Here is an 11,511-nt window from a genome sequence, read left to right as displayed (position 1 = left end):
TTTGATAATAAAAGGCTATTAAAAATACGCAAAATTGATGCAATAGACGCTGTTCCAAATGTGGCGCGTGCTCCAAAACACACCGCAACGAGATAAGCAACGGATATTTGAAGAGTTTGGTTCCAAAACGCTATAAATCCAAAATTGGTAAATTGAGAAAAAAGGCATTTTCTTTCCCAAAAGACTGTTTGTATGAAAACTGTTATTTTCTGTTTCAAACTGTAATATATCATTATGAGTTTGTAATAACATAAAAAATCAAATCCATATTTTGATTTTAAACATTTATTAAACAAAGAATTTTTTTTTCTCCAAAATGCAATATATCCATAACACGTTTTTCCCCAAAATGCTACAAATCCATTTCATCAACAAAAACTCACTTTCTGTATGAAATTGAGCAAAGACATAACAATAAATAACAAGAAAAGGTTGTCTATACATATGACAAACCCCAAACTTGAACAACATCACTCATATTAAACCATTAAACCAATTTTTAAAAGTACATTCATCTCGCTGCCTTTTTCAGATTGCATTCATTTCAGTCTGATATTAATGCTGTTAACAGCAAGATTTCAAGTTCATCCTGAACTCGTACGTAACATTAGAGCAAAATTTTGTTTCTGTTGCTTTCATCTTGTTATTCTGTACACTACATTAATTCAATTTTCAAAACAATGTATGAAACTGTACAATTATTTAGTTAAATAGTATTAAATAGTAAGTTATCTATACATACAAGTCCCAAACTTGGACAACAGATTTCTAAAAAATACATCCATCACAATGCTTCATAAAAATATGTTCATAAAAACAATATTTCTGTGTCATTAAAAAACATAACAATATTTCTGTGCAAAATATAACTTTAAATAAACGATACATCTGTGTGAGATTGTGCAACATAACTAGGCTATAAGCAACCATGACAGTCGATTTACATAACAATGCCAACTTGAACAAATTTCTTATAGTGGAACACAGATATATGAAATACATTAATCATGTTGCAGTGCATGTCATTAATTAATTAATTAATTAATTAATTAATTAATTAATTAATTAATTAATTCATTCATTCATTCATTCATTCATTCATTCATTCATTCATTCATTTATTTATTTATTTATTTATTTATTTATCTATCTATCTATCTATCTATCTAATTATTATGGACAACTACAATTCAGTGCCATTGTGAAGTGCCATTATCTAGACACACCCAACCACACACAGACTTTCTCCCCACTCACTTAACTCCTCCTCCTGTTTGCTCAGGTCTTTCTCACATACACACGTGTACACACACACTTGTTATGCACTGAAACAGTGAACTCAAAAGGCACAATCGGCAGAATTATTCTTCATGGCTGTCGCGGTCGGCATCATTTACAATGAGTGCTCCATCATAGAAGGTACACACAGTGTCACTGGCACCAATTTCAGCAAGCAAGTTAAGCACATCCTTTCTTTTTGCATCCTTCACTGTGCTTACATTTGGGAGCTGACTCAGCTTGAAGTTTGCCCAGTTCTGTCCTCGCTTCAAAACCGAGTGATAGCAGAAGTCACTGTTGTACACAGTCTTGAATCCAAGTTTGTCATTCCTCAATTCCAGCATTCTAGCATCACTGAGCTTGAATGACTTCTGTGGCTTTACAAAAGCCTGTGTTGCCTTCTTGAAATTATAAGCAGTCCTGGCCGTAGACCAATGGGGTTTTTTGGGAGTACCAGATTCTGCATCATGTCGAAGCAGACTGTCAATGCTGCATTGTCACTTTGCCCAAGCAAATCATAAAACACCCTTGCTCATCTGCGATGCAAAATGAAAGATGCTGATGCTGTACGCTTCTCCTCTTCGGGCAAGCTGTGGTTCTTTACTGTGAGATGAAACTTTGCACATGTAGAACACGCGTCGGTGGCTGGATATCCAAATGCAAGGTTGAAACTGTATCGGAAAACACTGTAATAGAGAGAGTAGCTAACAGCTTCATGATTTTGCTGCTTGAACAAATCGTGCATTTTTTTTACACTGAGGTCACTGGGAAGGTATTTCCGCCCAGGTGCTCCTCTTCTGCCATAGTGGCTTGCCCTGCAAGTGAATGTTTGAATGTGATCCATCACAAGTTTCTTCTTTTCTTCATTTTCTGTAACTTTGCGAGCACCACCCCTATGTTCTGGTCTGGCTTCAGCATTCTTTGCATAATACCTTGACACTCGAGCTACTCTATTTTTGCCAATACCTGCAATGACAAAAGTTAAAATAACATTTTATTTCTTTGTTAAGGGGAAACTGAGAAAGTGTCACATTCACCGTCTGTCTTCTCTGCACTACGTTCCCCAGGATCCTCTTTGGCGCACCTGCACTCACTCTCCCCTGAGTAATTATCATCATCACCTGTACCTCGTCATCTCACCCCTTTCTATTCAGCACTCACCCTTCTGTCATCGTCTGGTCTCGTCAATACACGTCAATTCATGACTCACAGACTCCCGGAACACTTACCTGTTCACTTACCTGAGACGTCATCACCTTCCTTCTGCCTGTCAACCATCTTCATAGATCCTCAATCATCATCATCTGCAAGAAAGAAAGAGAGAAGGACTGTTACATTTCAGCTAAGCATATTCTGATTCTCTGTGTTGTGATTACTCACCTTTTGAATCCAACTTCACTCTGCAATTAAAGCATTGAACTTACCATCTTGTCTGTTTCATCTGTGAACCCTGACAGATAGCATAGGCTAGTGGCTCATCAGAATATACAGTGGCAGTCAACCATAAATCCATTTCAGCCTGAAATGGGTTGGTCCACAAACCAACAACTTGAATAACTTTTTACATAATATCTCACTTTTAGCATGTTATTTATTTATCTATGTATTTATCTATCTATTTATTCATCTATCTATCTACTTATTTATTCATTCAGGAACAAAACTATTAACAGTGCATAGCTGTCAACATTGAGCATTGAAAATAAGGGAGATTTCCCGGGTTTCTCACCCAAAATACAGGAAAATGTCAACATTCGTCTCCCAACGTTGGAAGGGCTGCAGTATTAGTCTGTTTCGCAATTGCAAGCTCGTGCATTGGTCAGCCAATAATGTATCCAACAAAGTACTTTATTTATGCCTAACAACAGCCTATATTAATTTGGTCAACTTCATACAGCCTTAACAAGGCTAAAGATTTTTTAATAATAATTCTCTACATGTATCATCATGGCTTTGGGGCAAGGGCATTGGGCTTTCTTAATCTACATTATTGAGAAAGTTGAAACAATTAAATTTCAAACATAACAATATAATTTTTGTACACCATATTTATAGTACATAATATGAAAAATATAAATAGCCTGTCATGCAGCTTATGGGCTACAGTGCAGAGTTGGGAAGTTATGGTAGGCCAACTTGGAGTGAATATACAAACGGGGAATTCTTTCTCTACTCGTAGCACCACTGCTCTCGCAAAACCACGCCGTCATCTTAAATAATCTCACTCTAAGGTTGCCTTCAAGCAAGCAAAACAATGCTTTGAAAACATCTAGATTTGCTGGAAGGGCAAGGGGGTAGCAACAGGACAACAGTAGCTAGATACTGACAAGTCCGATGGTAGAGCTAATGTTATTAGATTATTAAAATACGGGAGCTTTTACGGGAAAATATAAAAACGGGAAGACAGCGAAAAAAAAAAAATAAATACGTGAGAAACCCGGAAAAAAACGGGAGGGTTGACAGCCTATCAAGCTACTTTTGACAGTTTGTAACTTAGCTTGCTACACTTTTAAGGGTGGTAGCTTCTGTGTAGTGAAGCTGCATTTATTGTAGAGTAGCTGGTAGCTTAGCTCACTACACATATCAAGTAGCTTGCCCATCACTGACTATTAAGGCAGTAGTGTCATGAAATAAAACAAATAAACTCACCCAGCACTGCACAGAAAGTTGCCTTGCAGACAGGAACCTTCATGGGATGATCCTTGGAGAGCAAGTAGTACTCGTTTGTGACCTCCCTCTCCTTCTGTGCATCTTCATTTACCACCTTGGGACGTCTTCGCTGTACCCGTTTTACTGTTATCAGGTGTAAAATTGCTTGGTCTTGTTCGGCCTTCGTGGTATGACAGTAGAGAGTGTCGAAGTTTTTAACAAGATCGTCAGCTGTCAGTTTGTCGGCATGACAAAAGTTTTTTGATTCACTGTGAGAACAAGCAATCGCCGGTATTTTACCACCGCCTGAGTTTCTGGCTTTCTTTCTGACTTCCCTATCGTGGTTGTCTTTTGACGGCTTCCGCTTCTTTCCCACAGACGACACGACCACTGGCTCCTCAATACCATCAAAGTTATTCATTTTAGTATATAAAAACTTAAAAGTCTAAGGCGAGTGTTTACCGGCGTCTACTGACAGGGTGCCGCCATGACAGTTTGTGTCATGGAATGGTGCGCGGTGATTGGTCGAATGGAACTGTCGGGCTTTGCGGAAAAACAGGATTGGCGTTTGTCTCTGTTTGGGAAAAAAGGGAAGAAACAGGGCAGCGAAACACGGCGGATATCGCGTTTTGTTAAAAACTGATTATCGAACTTTGAATAGAGAGTAAATGGGGAGCTTGTTTTGGCGGTAACTCGATTTTTTCTAAATTGGCGTTTATTGCGTTTTGGAACCAAACTCTTCATTTTGAGCTTCGTGTGGGCATCTAAATGATCAAATATACACACAAATATGAGTTAATATATAACTTGGAGATTCACTTAAACAGTTTATTCACTTAAATACAGTTTATGTCTTAAATGGACATAAATAGTTGGGAGAAAATATGATGCGTAATAATGATTAGATCTGCATTTGGTCTTAAAGAGGCAGCAGTCTAATAAGCCTGCTGACGATTGCTCCATTAATGTGAATCAAATAACAAAAGGCAAAGAGAAAATCAGTCGCAGCTCTTGAATGAATAATTTTGGCTTTTATAAGCTTTAATCTATCTATGATAAACTATGCAGTGTTATTTTACATCTGACTTTATTAGATGTCTTTTTAGCCCATATTACGCCTGAACAGTAATGTCAGTAGACATTACTGAAATTAAAGCACTGGGTATATAATTTGTATATTTGTTTTATTGTGTAGGCTACTTTTTTTTTATTTTGACCATGTGTTTGTACTTTTGTTGTCCTATGTCTTCTGTATATAAAACACAAAAGCCTGCAGCCTTCTGCATAACATACATGTTTTATTTGTTTTGTTAAAGCATTGCTTTTTCTTTTGCTATGGATATTTATTTAACATTTCAAAATATAAAGCAATATTAATTATGTTCTAAATTATTTTTTTTCCTTTAATATAACAAAAAGAACCGATAAGAATACAGTTAAAGTACCAGATCGATAAAGAGTATCGGTAAGAGTAGTAATACCGTTAAAACCTTAACGATACCCATTCCTATTATATTTTCTATTAAATGTAAAAGGGGTTCTGGCAGCATGAATGCATTTTTGTTTTGTTTTTGTTGTTGATATTTTATGTTCAGATGGGGTGTAATCATGCATGCTGTGTACTGTACTTGCCTCATACTTTCTCCTATTAGGTTATTCACTAACAGAAAGTTAGATGATTAATATCACTATATAATGCTGTAATATCTACTTTGCTGGGTTTAATAATTTGCTGGGTTTCATTTTGTTCCTCTATTCTGTAGCAAATTCTGAAAAGGCATTTGTAAGCTATAATTAATGCTGTGTACTGTATCTTAAAGCCCCCCGTAAAATGGTGTTTCATGTATTCAGAGTTGTTTACAGTGTTAAAGAGATGGATTCTCATGCTAAACATGGCCAAAGTTTAAAAATATATATTTTGGACGAATAACGGAGAATTTCTGTGCCGAAAATCTTACTTCCGGGTTGGTACAAGTTTCAGCTGTTTTTTATTTCGATCGTGGATCTAATGACGTAGACGAGAGTGGAACTCCTTATATGAGCATTTCTTTCGGAAAGGCGCGCCCGCGCACACGTCGACCAGAGTAGAGCGAGACCGCACACATCAACACGCTTCAACAGGAAATCATCGGCAGTGCTGCATTGCATAGGTTTTATAAACAAGGCCCAGTTCGACGGCGGATTTGCAGATCGTCTAATGCTTAAGGATGGAGCAGTCCCAGTGATAAAGGTTCACGGTCGTGCGTTGGAACCGCAGGCGGTGAGTAAAACTGCTTCAAATGTCTGTGTGTTGTTAGCTATCGGTGCTCTGCCCACACGGCACGCCTCCAGCCGCACGCTTTTTTTCCGGAAAGACTCGGTACAGCCTATCTTTCTTTTATAAATATAATAAAACTAAAGACTTTTTGGAGATATGAAGGATGTAATACTACTCTGTAGGTACTCGAGATTAAAATGAGATTGACTGAAACTGAGTGTTTCACCCCCCTTTAACTTGAAAAGCAGTGGCGTAACTTTGTTTTAAAAAGTGGGTGGGACAGGTGGGACTGTGGGGTTAACACAATGCTTTATCATAAAACAGATATAACATTACGATGTCCAGCAATCGATTTAAATAGTACATTGATTGGGTTTAAGTGGTTGTTCAATGAGGCCTATTATATGTTCATCCGACTAATTTAAGCGTGTATTTAAGTGGTCCAGGGGTAGAACTTTTGCCAAGCGTGTCAGAGGTTCTGAGTTCTAATCCGCACTCATATATATATATATATATTTTTTTTTTTTTCTCATAAAAACCGATTATGTTTTTCAGTGGTTGTATATCAGGCAGGGACACTTTTTTTGTGCTTTTTGTTTTCTAATTTCACCGGAACGACTAGAGAGTCTCTCCACAATGCATTGAAGCGCGTGTCCGAGTGAAGGCTGTGCGCGAGCCAAAAACAAACATAGTATCCGCGCCACTGATCGCAGCGGCAACCAGCACTTTGATCAGTTGATTTAAAAAACAACACATTTCAGTGCTAGATCGCCTCTTATTTAAAAAACGAACAAAATGAAGCTCTGCTAGTTAACTGGAGATGTTTTGTTTATTTGTATTGGTACATTCGTGCCGCGAGATGATAGCAATAACTGTAAAGTGACTATTGTAATGGGGTAATGTAGGCTTATATATGGTAGGCCAATTACTAAGCTCAGCTTCATCTTACCAGTTAAAATTTAGTCTGTGCTTTTGTTATTTATTTTAATTTTGTGATTTAAACATCTGCTTTAAAAATCTTTTTTTTTAGATTGAAATATTCTAATGTTCTTCTAATAACCGTAAAATGTATTACAGCTGCCAAACAAAACCAGAGAGAAATGTATTCATACATTTTAAAAACAATCTAATTAAATCTTACATCATTGTAGCCTTATTTAAGTTGATTTTCTGTATACTGTATATTTATTTTTGGACTGATAGTGGTTAATAAATTAAAACAATGGAATGCGAGAGTGTCAGCTGCCAGATTAACTAAATTTGAATTATTTTAAGTTTGCTTTATGAAACAGAATCAACCGACTATAAGTCTGACTAACCAAAATAAGCCTGGCTTGTATTTTAATCTTGTTTATTGAACAACCCTCCAGTTTGGTATATATTGTATTTGTCTATTTTTCTGTTCTTGTGTTTCTATTGTCTTCACTGGTTTATGTTTTTTATTTTTCCTGTTAGTCTAATTGTGGCATTTTCATTGTCACTGGAGAAGGGTGAGTAAAAGTCAGCTACATCCCACACAGAGCTCGTATGGCGTTTATCCCACAGCAAATTAATTTGTGTCAATGAGGCCACAACTCATGTGTGTCACGGTTTCCAGCTAGTCACCACCTCCTCACTACATTTCCCATCATCCTCCCTGGCCCTCACCTGCATGCACTTCCCAATCACAGATCACCTTCACCTGTCAACAATCTTCACTGATCATCATCCAGCACTATTAAACTCTTCCCTCTGCAGTTCACCACTGTCTGGTCTCGTTGTTCCCTCAGAGAACTCTACCTGACTCCTTTCTTTAGAGATATCGTCAGTCGTCAGTCGTCAGTCGTCAGTCGTCAGTCGTCAGTCGTCAGTCGTCAGTCGTCAGTCCAGAACCTACATCAGATAAGACTCTTTAACTTCCAGATTAATCCAGTACTCTATATTCTTCAGTTATTTTCCATCGCTGTGATATAATAGTTCTGCAATTAAAACCTGTTATCCACTTTACCTGTGTGAATCCTTCTTTTCCATGACAATGACCAATGATGTGTAAATCTGAGGAATTGGTTCATTTCATTGCTACTGGAAAAGGGTGAGTACATCCCACACAAAGTTTGAATGGTGTTTATCCCACAGCTCTTCAAAATTAGTTTGAATCTGATCCATTTCTAATAAGGACTTTGTCTTTGTGTACCTAAAAGGTTAAAGAGACTTGTTTTATTTTGATTCCTTTGGGTTTGGATTCACTTAAGTTTTTGAACATGTAAATTAAGAACTTATTTGTTCTTAATATTGAACTATTTAATAGTTTGCCCAGTAGGCATTTAAGAGCACATCCTTTGACTGTCACAAATTTAATTTCTGTTTAATGGTTTAAATGTTTTAAATAAAATGCAAGTTATTTTTGTACAGTGTTGAATCAGAATGGGTTAAATAGTAATAATCGAACTAAAGAGCCATTTTGTCCTCTGTTAAGCATCCTGGCTAATGGTTGTTCCAGAAATTGTACAAACTGAAACTGGTGAAAACAAAGTTAGTCAATGTTTTGATGCAAGTTATGCTATGCACATCAAGTTAAAGTGGCACACTTGAAAATTGTCAACCAGTTTAAGTCCTTGGAATGTTATCAAAGGGAGAAATCTAGAAGAGAAATCTGTGTTCATCATTATGCCTCCTTTGATCATTCTTTGCACTTGATGTTCTATTAAACCTGTCCTAATGCACCTCACACTGTTTTTTTAGTTTTCTTTTTAGTTTTCTTGCTGTAGCTGTTCTCTGTTAAACTGGATTTACACACACACACACACACACACACACACACACACACACACACACACACACACACACACACACACACACACACACACACACACACACACACACACACACACACACACACACACACATATATGTATATATATGGCATAATTTTTTTTATAACATTTTTTTCTTAAACATATACATGCATAGGTGTTTATTTATATATACAGAATAATTATACACCATACAACCCTAACTCTAATATTATGTAAACAAACTTTTATTTTGGATGTGATTAATCACGATTTATTGTTTCACAGCCCTACTTTTTGTATTGACTTATTAGTATTATTAAGTATTATTACTATTGCCTGTTGTATTTCCTTATGCATAGAAAAGTATTGACAAATGTGTTTGAAACAAAAAAGCTGGCCGACATGCACTAATTGTAAAAAAAATAATAATAATTGCAATGCATTAACCGTGCTTGCATTTTAATGCATTTTATTTTTAGGGCTTGCATTTTTATTGGCTGAAATTCAACATCTCACCAACTTCTTACACAAATGTTACTGTGTTACAAATGTTACCTAACCCTAATGCCTTTTTTTATTTATACTGTATAAAGCTGTATAAGTAATTTGCTTTGTACACCATACTCCTGAAATTGCTGCTTTTGTATGTATGCTTTCACCTCATGTATCCAATTTAAGATTTGTTTGTCTATGTCTGCTGTCTCAATGGCCCTTTTGTATTTGTGCATTTTCCCATCTTTGTATTTATATTCCTATCCCTTGTCTTTGCATTTGCATTTATGACTGCTCTTGTCTTTTGCATTATTTTCTAGCCTTTTTTTTTTCTTTTTTTTTTTTATGATTTAATGTCTTCAATACATCTTTAATTTATGCTCCTTGCCTTATTAGCCATAATGCTGTTTTGTGGCCCTGTCCCATTGACTATTTTACGCCCATTGCTATTTTTCCAAAAAGGTTGTATTTTGTATTGAAATATACTGCATACAATTTTTTGTCTTTACTGTTTGTGTATGTTGTATATGTATGCACTTGTTTTTATTATCTGACTGCCTTTTGTGTGTTAGTATTAGTGGCTGTCTTACTATGCCCTTTTTCTGCTTTGTGATTTTTCTCTATGCTCTTGTACCCATTTGTATTTTTATCTGATGCTGCGATTTTCATTTAACCTATTTGAATTTTTTTTTTTTTCTTGATGGAATGGGGTTCACTGGCTACTTCATTAATTTTCATGAACTTTCATGAATGTGGAGAACTTTCTTTTTAAGTGTTCAACAGTTGGACTTGGGTGTGTGGGACTTGTCCAGGATAGATTTCAACCCTGCAACCCAACAGTCTAACAACTGCAGGTGCATATCAAAGTCACTTAAGCTACAATATATGGGTGTGCCTCCCACTCACAAAGACAAAGTTTGTTTTTTTCTTAAGTTTTTTTTATTTATTTTTTTATATTGTACTAATTGGTTCCATTCAAGATTATGTTTGTCTTTGTCCCTTTTTTTTATTCATCCTTTTTATTTCTGTTTTGTGACTTTTTTTGGTCTGTGTCTTTGCGTTTATGGTATATTTAGGTCTTTATTTAATGTTTTTAAATGCGTTTCACTTGTTTCTTGCATTGTCTGTTTGCCTTTTATACCATTGTTTGCCCCTTCTAATATTGTAAAGCTTGGGTTATGGTTACTCTACATCGATTGATTCCCTGTTATCTGACCCTTGACTGTTTATTGATTCCCATTTCTTCATCTGCTGCCTGTCCCGACCTCCGCCTGGTATTGTTTATGATTCTGGATTTCCTTTGAAATTCTTGGCACTGTTCTCTGAGTACTGCCTGTCTGACCATTCTCTATTAAATAATACTGCAAATGGATCCGAACGTCTCTGACTCTGCATCACAGGTTTATGGTCCATATTTCTGTTTCGATGTTCTGTTTTTTTAAAGCCTTTTTGTTTCTACCCTTTTTAATGATTGTATTTGTGCCCATATGCCACTTTGTGTAATTTGTAATACCCTGTTTGTAAAATCCTAACCCTTTCTTTATTTTTTCTTTTTCTTTTTTATTATTTTAAAGTACTTGTCAGGTTTATATTCTGTTTTGGTTTATTTTGTGCTCTTATTATCCTGTGTTGGCCGTTCCCTCCAGCTGTTTAGACAGTCCAGGCTGATTTCCTTCCTACTCAGCATGAAGCCTCTCATTGATGCTCCTTCTCCCACCTCCTCTACCCATGCCATCTAGTTAATGGGGCCTGTGTCCGCTGGTTCCTTTCAGCCCTTTGGCTCATCCTTCATTGGCCACCCTTTAATCCTTGCGTCCGCCTTTGGCTTCCAGATTACCAGCATTTAATAGGTGTTGATCCTCTGTCTTCATGCCAAGCCCCGGACTTTAACTTTCACTCTGTCGACCTATCAACTCCACCATGGGCAGTTATCACTCAAGCTGTATCGGGCTCCATCGTCCCTCTGACTCCACATTGGTCAGTTATCACCCTGTTTGCACCACAGTCTTCCGATCCTACGGCTATGCTTTGTCCCTCCACCCCTATGGTTCTGCCTTTGCC

Source organism: Rutilus rutilus (genome assembly GCF_951802725.1).
Source record: "Rutilus rutilus genome assembly, chromosome: 5".
NCBI classification, from domain to species: domain Eukaryota; kingdom Metazoa; phylum Chordata; class Actinopteri; order Cypriniformes; family Leuciscidae; genus Rutilus; species Rutilus rutilus.
The sequence above is the reverse complement of the archived record's forward strand: the minus strand, read 5'-3'. Positions refer to the sequence as shown.